Source organism: Hemicordylus capensis, chromosome 5 (genome assembly GCF_027244095.1).
Source record: "Hemicordylus capensis ecotype Gifberg chromosome 5, rHemCap1.1.pri, whole genome shotgun sequence".
NCBI classification, from domain to species: domain Eukaryota; kingdom Metazoa; phylum Chordata; class Lepidosauria; order Squamata; family Cordylidae; genus Hemicordylus; species Hemicordylus capensis.
In genome coordinates, this window is record NC_069661.1 from 114,290,620 (window position 1) to 114,300,636 (window position 10,017).

The window sequence follows — 10,017 nt, forward strand, 5'->3', positions numbered from 1 at the left end:
CATAGATCCACAGAAGTGAATCAGGATTGTGCTGGTCAAGCATCAAGGATCAGAGCTCATCACAGTTTCACAGTAACTGCACAATGATCCATATTCAAACATGGCTTGGCTCTGTCGGCTGCAGCCTGTACACCTTCTAGTCCTACACAGCTCCACAAGGTCACAATGGGACTGCTCCATAGGACCTAGTGCAAGTTCTTTCCTAGGGCAATTAATTGTGACGGCGCCAACTTACACATTGTTATGTACCTAGGGTGGCACTATGGGGGACGGGGTAGGGGCAGTCCCACCACCTTGCATTTAGAGCTACAGTATAAGAGCACCCATGATACCTGGTTTTACTTTCTGGGCAATGCACTTACCAGCTCATTGGTTCTACATTCTGTGCCTAACCGACTTCACAGGGTTGGTGTGAGGAGAAACTCAAGTATGTAGTACACCGCTCTGGGCTCCTTGGAAGAAGAGCGGGATATAAAATGTAATAAATAAATAAATAAATAAATAAATAAGTAAGTAAGTAAGTAAGTAAGTAAGTAAATGAGTGGCCATTTTTTCAACAATTAATTGGCTTATGTAGTAGTTATGCATGTCAACAGCACACAACACTCTTTGTTTTAAAAATGTGGCTATTTGATTATATTGCTGTGTTGATATTGTTATAGTTATTGTGAGCTAATAAATAAATAAATAAATAAATAAATAAATAAATAAATAAATAAATAAAACACACACCAAATCCTGATAAAGTACACAGGGAGCCCTTTCTCATGATCAGGAGAAAAGGCTCAAAGGGGCGAGGGGAGGAAGCCTTGAAATGCTTGCCTCCCCAGCAGATGATCTCCTTTTTCATTGCTGGGTGGCAGATCGGGCACCCAAATGACTGCCAGCTACTTATTAAGAACATAAGAACATAAGAACAGCCCTGCTGGATCAGGCCCACGGCCCATCTAGTCTAGCATCCTGTTTCACACAGTGGCCCACCAGATGCCGCTGGAACCCACAGACAGGAGTTGAGGGCGTGCCCTCTCTCCTGCCATTACTCCCCTGCAACTGGTACTCAGAGGCACCCTGCCCTTGAGGCTGGAGGTGGCCCACAGCCCTCCGACTAGTAGCCATTGATAGACCTCTCCTCCATGAAGTCATCCAAACCCCTCTTAAAGCCATCCAGGTTGTTGGCCGTCACCACATCCTGTGGCAGAGAGTTCCACAAGTGGATATTGCTGGCTGTGTGGAGGGTTGGGGGCTGGAATGCGTCTCCCCAGACCCTGGAACTCCTATAATGGACCACATGAGAGTGTGGTGCATTATAGGGATCCTCCCAGCCAGTGCTGTAGCATAGTGAGCACACTACTTGTCTATCAGTGCCACATGGAGCTGTGCAGCCCCAACACACAATTATTTGCCCAGTTTCCCGGGCTAAGCAGAGGGCTTCCTTCCTAAGCAGATTTGCCGCTGTGCCACCACAGGGAGCCACGTGACTCCCTGTGGTTCACCCGCACCAGCAAAGCTGGGCTGGGCATCCTTAGACCGCTTTTGCCTGGGTGTGTGAATAGCCACTAGGGTTCCTTGCTTGCTTCTATCATTTTGGAAGTCCCCAAGTGACTACAAGTAGATTCAAGGGACACAATTTAGTCTGGAGAAACAGCATGGGGGTTAAACATTCTCTTCCCCAGCACTGTTTCCTTGATCAAAATTAGCAACCCCCCATAACGGCTTTGATGTAAAGGAAAACGTGTTCGGAGATCTAAACAAGGCTCTCCTGCAGCACATCTGTTTTGGTCCTCATTGTGGTAGTTTATGGGGCTATTCTGACAATCGGGAAAAATCAGGCTAGGAAAGCCTAGCCCAATTTTTCCCGATTGTCAGAACCAGTGGGCTTGGCTGCGAGCCCATTGGTTCTAGAGCAGGTAACCCGCTCAAGAACCCCTGCCTTAAAACCAGGTTTGTGGAGCGAGTGCTCCGCAAACCTGGTTTTAATTATCGTGAGTAGCTGCGGCGCAGCTTTGCGCCATGCCTACTCACAAGGAGACCCCCAGAGGGGAGGTGAAAAACTGCCTTCTGGCTCCGGGGGTCTCGCCAGCATGCCCTGTGCACTCGCGCAGGGCATGATGGAGCTTGGATCGGCCCCCGCTCCCCCCAGCCCCCGCCGGCTCCGTCTTGGAGCCGGCAATCATGTGGGCGGCCGATTCGGCCACCCAGGGCTCCCTTCCCACTCACTGCAACAAACCGGGTCTCACCGATTGTGAGACCCAGTCCAATGTCTAGGCTGTACCACTGCAGGTGGGGGCTAAGATGATTGAATGTTTCATCATACATAAAATTCCCTGGACATAAATAATTAGATGTCTGGGAGAAGGGTTCCAGCCTATGATTCTCCTTGACATGCTAGCTTTCTGTGTGCAGGGGCCTTTTTTCTTTATGGAAGAGCATTCAGTCCTTTTTGTCCACACTTGCAGTCTGAAGTGGTACAACCCAGATAGTCCATATGCACAATCATTTTATCACACAGCAGCAGTTGATGTTGGAAACATTTTGGGAGCAGAGCTGGTCTTGTGGCAGCAAACATTAATTGTCCATTTTGCTCAGCAGGGTCTACCCTGGTTTGAAATTGAATGGGAGACTACATACAAGCACTGTAAGATATGGGGCCACTCTGGGAAGAGCATCTGCCTGCTTGCATGCAGAAGGTTACAAGTTCTCCCTCTGGCATCTCCAGATAGGGCTGAAAGAAACTCCTGCCTGTAACCTTGGAGAAGCCATTGCCAGACTGTGTAGGCAACACTGAAGTTAGACCAATGGTCTGACTCAGTAGAAAGGAGCTTCCTATGTTCAGTCCTATGTTCTATGAGCTTCCTATGTTCAGTCCTATGTTCTATGAGCTTCCTATGTTCAGTCCTTATCACTCGACAGGATGATCCACATAACAATGCTATCCTGGAGTGAGAATGCTCTGTCCCCATCATTTGGCCATGTGGGCTCAAACATGATCAAGATCAGGTGACTAATCCATCATCTCAGAATGACTGCATTCCTCGTCTATAAGTTAGTTACTCCTTTCCTCTTCCTGTCACAGCTTGTGAGAACAAAAAAAGACAGGAATAGTCTAGCCTTGTAGCCTGCCAACTTCTTTCAATCCTAGAACAGGGGAAAGTGCGGGATAAAGAGAACAAATACCTGAAATGAAAAAGAGAGAAGAGAGAACCATTGTTTCAAATGGTTGAAGTCTCTTGAGATCCTTACGTGCCAGGCTTGTTCTTCCTCCAAAATGTTTTGAGCGTATGTCCCAGATCTGCTTCATTCGTTCTCCAAGGTGACAGCGGAGGCTGGCAGACAAAGCCTTTGACATTTGTCCCCTATCTATTTTCAACAAAGAAGCCACTTCTGCACTATAAAACTTCAATATGTTTTCCCTCAAGACCTCATCATTTTTGTAATGGATGTTTCTACAAGCATCCATGACAAGTCTTCTTTGCCTGGAAACTGGCACGCTGTGTTGGCAACATGAGGGATTTCACTGGCAACCTGGTGCACACTTCTTAGTCTACTCCCTCCTGCTCCTATCTTCATCTTAGCTCACCCAGCTCAGGGTCTTCTTTTAGGAACATAGGAGAGGCTCAGGAAACACAGCTTCCATGCTTGCCTTCTTCTGCCCACCCGCTTCAACTCCCCTCTCAGGATCACTAGAGATGGTGGTAGAGAAAGAGTTCCTCCCTCCTCTCACATAGTCCCTCAAATCAGAGCTGCATCACTTCAAACATCTAAGCAGAGAGAGTTTCCCAGTTCCCCCACCCCAGGAGTATCCCTCCCAAAGCAGAGCTGCAACTTCCTCATTAGTTGTTAGAGAGGAGAGCTGGTCTTGTGGTAACAAGCATGAATTGTCCCCTTTGCTAAGGAGGGTCCACCCTGGTTGCATTTGAATGGGAGACTACATGTGTGAGCACTGGAAGATATTCCCCGTAGGGGATGAGGCCACTATGGGATGAGCATCTGCATGCTTGCATGCAGAAGGTTCCAAGTTCCCTCCCTGGCATCTCCAGATAGGGCTGAGAGAGACTCTTGCCTGCAACCCTGGAGAAGTCACTGCCAGTCTGTTTAGACAATTCTGAGCTAGATGGACCAATGGTCTGACTTGGTATATGGCAACTGCCTATGTTCCTGTGTTAGGAAAGTTGGATGAGTCCCTCACCTCCCTCCTCTCCATCATGTAGTTTCTCAGCATAATAATTTTGAGGCTTGTTAGTTGAAAGAAGAAATCCACTCGCAGAGAAAACCCAGCAGAATAAAATGCAGTATATCTGCCCCAGAGAAGAACAGGAGTGATGTCATAATCACACCAGCCAATGAGGTGTGTTTTCAGTCTCCACTGTTGCTAGGTTAACTAGCAACATTTTCTTGAAAACTAACGAAGTTACAACAGTGAATCTTGTTTCTCTGCCTACTGGTTATGTGACTGAATGTAGTTATGGGACTGATACAGAAATCTGAGAGTGGGGAAATACTCCATTGTTACACTGTGATGCAAGAGCAAGACAGAAGGAAATCTCTCAGGCAGTTCAATCTGTTGTAAATTAGGGGGATGTTCTATCCAATAGATCCTTTCTTACAAATGGAGGCTCGGTTCCCACAACATGGAAACATGTGGATTGAAGTCCTCCTCAGATTCTTTGGAATGCTGAGCAAGTGGGCAAGATTCCCTTTCATCACTATTGAGAACAACTGTCAAGTTGTGGGGGGCGGGGCGGCAGGCGGGATTGGCTTCAGATTTTGGCTTACCAGAGATCTCTCTAGTGATGTGCCCGGACCAGTCCGGAGGCCATTCTAAAGGCCTCCAGACCGGTCCGGACCTGAGCGGTTCGGGGTTCAGGCTGTTCAGGTTGGGGGTTGCTTTAAGAGCAGGGGGAGGGTTTACTTACCCCTCCTGCCACTTTCTCCCTCTGGCGCCCGTAGTTCCTTTAGAATTGGGGCGGCAGGATACCTCCCTGCCACCCCTTCCCCCATTCCACTGCTCAAGGCTCTCAGGACCCAGAAATCTTCTGCGCAGGCGCACATCGCGCACGCACTTCACGTCTTTAAAACTATCCCCTAAGGCGGGGGGGGGGGGTTGCGGCATAATACCTAAGGAGGTATTGCAACAGCGGTGGCAGTAATTGGGGTGGCAGGATACCTCCCTGCCGCCCCTTCCCTCGTCCCACTTCTAAAGGCTCAGAGCCTTAGGCTCCCAGGACCCAGAAGTCTTCTCCGCGCGGGCACATTGTGCGCGCGCTTCACGTATTCGTGACGTGTGCACATGCAGAAGACTTCTTGAGCCTTTAGAAGTGGAACAGGGGAAGGGGCGGCAGAGAGGTATCCTGCCACCCCAATTACTGCCGCCGCCGTCACAATACCTCCTTAGGTATTATGCCGCAAACCCCCCCCCCCCGCTGCCTTAGGGGATAGTTTTAAAGATGTGAAGCGCATGCGCGATGTGCGCACGCAGATTTCTGGGTCCTGGGAGCCTTGAGCAGTGGAACGGGGGAAGGGGCGGCAGGGAAGTATCCTGCCATCCCAATTCTAAAGGAACTATGGGCGCCGGGGGGGGGAAGCAGCGGGAGGGGTAAGTAAACCCTCCCCCCGCTCTTAAAGCAACCCCCCACCCCAGTGACGGACCGCAGTTCAGTGGTTCCGTGCACACCCCTAGATCTCTCTAGGGACTGTTGCTGGTGTCCACCTTGTGTTTCTTTTTAGGCTGTGGGCCTCTTTGAGGACAGGGAAGCATCTCATTATTATTATTCTAAGTTAACCACTCTGAGAGCATTTGTTCAAAAGTGCTATATAAGTATTTATTTATTTATTTTTATTTAAAATATTTCTATACTGCCCAAGCATGCGTCTCTGGGCAGTTTACAATTAAAATAATTTAAAACATTAAATCAATTAACAATTAAAAACATTTAAAACCCAGTATAAAAATTATTGCCTAGAAGTATCCAGATCCTCTCTTACAGAAGGGGGGGTTGGCTTTTGAAGGAATTGAGTGGGGCGTACCTGCCCATTCCCGAGCCAGGGCGTGTCGCCCAGTAGGGTGATGGGTAGGACTTCAGAGTTCTGACCTGCTTCTATTGGCCCGCACTGTTCTCTAAGGGTGATTAATCACCTGGTGTTCCAGTCTGCCATGCCTGTGTAACAGTTAATAAAGTTGTAGCCCTTTTCATCCATATTAACTCTACGTGTCTTCTTGAGCTGGGGTCTGGGGACAATGTTTAATTCTTGTTTTAAAATGTTTTTAAATTGTTAATTGTTGTGTTATTGCTTTTAATTTGTTTTAGCTTTTCATTGTTTTAAAAGTTTGTTTTAATTGTAAACTGCCCTGAGCCATTTTTGGAAGGGCGGTATATAAATCAAATCAAATCAAATCGAATCAAATAAATAAATAAATAAATAAAATTTAAAACTATAAATCTAAGTAAAAGCCTGGGTGAATAAATGTGTCTTCAGAGCCTTTTTAAAAGTTGCCAGAGATGGGGAGGCTCTTATTTTGAACAGGGAGTGCATTCCAAAGTCCAGGGGCTGCAAAAGAGAAGGCCCGTTCCTGAGTAGCCACCAGACGAGTTGGGGGAAACTGCAGGTGAACCTCTCCAGATGATCTTAGCAGGGGGTGGGGCTCATGGCGAAAAAGACGTTATCTTAAATAGTCAGGGCCTAAGCTGTTTAGGGCTTTATAGGTAATGACCAGGACATTACATTTTGCCCAGAAACGTATCGGCAGCCAGTGCAATTCCTTCAACACAGAAGTAATATGATCTCTCCTAGATCACCCAGAGACCAACCTGGCTGCTGCATTCTGAATCAATTGCAGTTTCCAGACTATGTACAAAGGCAGCCTCACACAGAGCACATTGCAGTAATCCAGCCTAGAGGTTACCAGCAGATGTACCATTGTTTTGAAGTCATCCATCTCAAGAAATGGATGCAGCTGGCATATCAGCCAAAGCTGATAAAAAGCACCTCTGGCCACCGTCTCAACCTGGGACACCAGGGAGAGGCTCAGATCCAGAAGCATCCCCAAATTGTGTACCTGTTCCTTCTGGAGGTGCGTGACCCCATCCAGAACCAGTGGATCAAAATCATCTCCCAAATTCCAACCCTGCATAATAAGTACCTCTGTCTTATCTGGATTCGGCCTCAGTTTGTTATCCCTCATCCAGCCCATTACTGCCTTCAGGCAGGTGTTTAGGGAGGTTATGCTTCATAAACTACTACTACTAGTAGTAGTAGTATTAGTAGCCGCCACCTAATGGCACAGCGGGGAAATGACTTGACTAGCAAGCCAGAGGTTGCCAGTTCGAATCCCTGGTGGTATGTTTCCCAGACTATGGGAAACACCTATATTGGGCAGCAGCGATATAGGAAGATGCTGAAAGGCATCATCTCATACTGCATGGGAGATGGCAACGATAAACCCCTCCTGTATTCTACTAAAGACAGCCACAGGGCTCTGTGGTCACTAGGAGTCAACGCCAACTTGACGGCACACTTTACTTTTGCAGTAGTACTGCTGCAGCCTCCACTATCAGAATGGATCGGGGTTGGCACTGACCCATGTTAGTCCCCACTAACCTTACTTCCTCAGCAGCTGCCCCAGTGCTTATAAAACAACAGCTCTTCCTTTGCTCCAGCAACAGCTGATCTCCCTGAGATGAAGCATAACCTCCCTAAACACCTGCCTGAAGGCAGTAATGGGCTGGATGAAGGATAACAAACTGAGGCCGAATCCAGATAAGGGCAATGCCCTTCTCAAGGACTGGGCTGAAGTGTTGATATAAGCCAATCCTCAAAGCCTCTACTATTGCTGCTAACTACTGTGACTGACCCTAGAGAGGATGGCTGTGCACATATTCCTTTCTGGCAGAGATGGCCATACATGCATTGTGCTTTCCATGTAACCCCCCATCCTAAAATGCAAGCATTTCTCTGAGCATTTTATTGCACCCTTGAATGCAGTGTCTTAGCGGACTCCAATCCAATTCACTTAATGGTCAAGTCAGCCCATCCATGGCTAGATCTCTGCTCTTAAATGAATACATATATCATTTATCCTGCATGATGGAAAGGTTGCTTTGGTGCGAACAAGGCCCATAAGCACACCTTTGGAATCTTCCTGGGAGCTCAACATGAGAAGCAATACATGGCTTCCTTTCTGTTCCAATGACATTTTCTGCTAAATCCATTGCAAATTAAGCTAGTTTGTCTGGAGACTATTGCTGCTGCTCAGAGCTTGCGCAAGAGACAAGAGACAACGTAATGATCTGTGACTGCATACCATCCACGTAGGCTGCAACCATCACTCAACTGCATGATCCTCGGCATCAAGATTCATTAAAGTCGGTGGGAGCCGCCGAGCTAAAACTGTGCATGTCACTTGGAAAATGTAGAGGTTAGTATTTGTGAATGAGAGCCTGAGACGAGAGAGAAAAGAATGAAAGAGAAATCAGAGCAGCTGCAGATAAAGGCAAAGTTGAGCCTTTGTGGTTGTAGATTACTCTTTGGGACAATCATAACCCAAAAGAAAATAAACCAAAGCATTTCTAGAGGAAATGATATGACAATATATCATTTCTCACACAGCAAAATGCTCTTTTCCTCCCCCTCCTTGCTACACTTATCTAAATTGCTTTCCATTTTCCATCGGCTTAAGAAACGTTACATATCAGCGCAACAACTTGAGTGCGCACTGGCAAATTATAGCATCCTTTCCCTTCTCAAACAGCTCTGACAGTAATAAAGTGGCTCCTTGGAGTTTTGAAAGTGTTAAAAGAAAGTTAAACCATAATTACAGGCGGTGAGATGCTAAAGGGAGAACAACACTGAATTGTAGCAGTGACATCTGGACTAGGACAAGTGTGCACAATGTGTATCTGTCACTGACACCTCACTGGGCTACATTTAACTCAGAATCATCACTCATGTTGTCGTGTTCTACAAGAACTAAAAGAAGCGACAGCAGCTTTGGAAGTAGGGAGAAGGCCATCACCGGAAGGGCTTTTTCATATGCTAGATTCCAGAAGATGACTTTACAGATCTTAACACAGTGGACAGAATGAGGCAGGTCCCAGGATCCGTGAGACCCGCTTTCGCTGAAACTGTGGGGAGAGCAGGCTAAGCCTGCTCTCCCCGCAGATGACCGGGCAGGGAGCCCTGGGTGGCCACCCACACGATTGCCGGCTCCATGATGGAGCCGACAAGCGCGCAGGGCATACTATGGAGACCCCCAGAGCTGGGAGGCAGCTTTTAGCCTCCTGGTCGGGGGTCTACTCGCAAGTAGCTGTGCCGCTGAGCCACGCCGCAGCTACTCACGAGCAGATAGCCTGGGTTTGTGGAGTGCTCGCTAAGGTGCGGGCTGCTTGTGGGCTAAGGGGCGGGCTACTTGAGCGGGTTAGCCGCTCAAGAACCATCGGGCTCGCTTGTGAGCCCGGTGGTTCTTACAACTAACAAAAATTGGGCTAGGCTCTCCTAGCCCGATTTTTGTTAATCGTGAGAATAGCCCCAATAAATGTCAGTGCATTTAAGCTGGTCAGTGTTCACCACCAAGTGACTTCGACCACTATAGTATTAGTGGTACTATACCAAGTGACTACTTCCACTATAGTAGTCGTGGGGGGTTATTATTACAGTCAACGACCAGACCAAATATAATTATACACATACAATAGAAATTAATTTATTTACTTATTTATTCAATTTTTATACTGCCCTTAAAAAAATGGCTCAGGGCGGTTTACACAGAGAAATAATAAATAATAAATAAATAAGACGGATCCCTGTCCCCAAAGGGATCACAGTCTAAAAAGAATCATAAGATATACACCAGCAACCGTCACTGGAGGTACGGTGCTGGGGGTGGATAGGGCCAGTTACTCTCCCCCTGCTAAATAAAGAGAATCACCACATTAAAAGGTGCCTCTTTGCCAAGTTAGCAGGGGTATGCAACAGAATGCAATAGAACAACATACATCTATCCAAAGTTAATACATAGCTAAT

General features: G+C 47.2%; 1 long non-coding RNA gene across 1 annotated transcript; it reads right to left on the minus strand.

The window, feature by feature from the left end:
- Positions 1-384: 384 nt before the first annotated feature.
- On the minus strand, positions 385-4,290 carry LOC128328256 (uncharacterized). Its single transcript, XR_008309097.1, has 3 exons — positions 4,187-4,290; positions 3,175-3,357; positions 385-452 (listed from the first exon to the last, which is right to left on the minus strand). It is a non-coding gene; the product is annotated as an uncharacterized LOC128328256 (long non-coding RNA).
- Between the last annotated feature and the right edge of the window lie 5,727 nt (positions 4,291-10,017).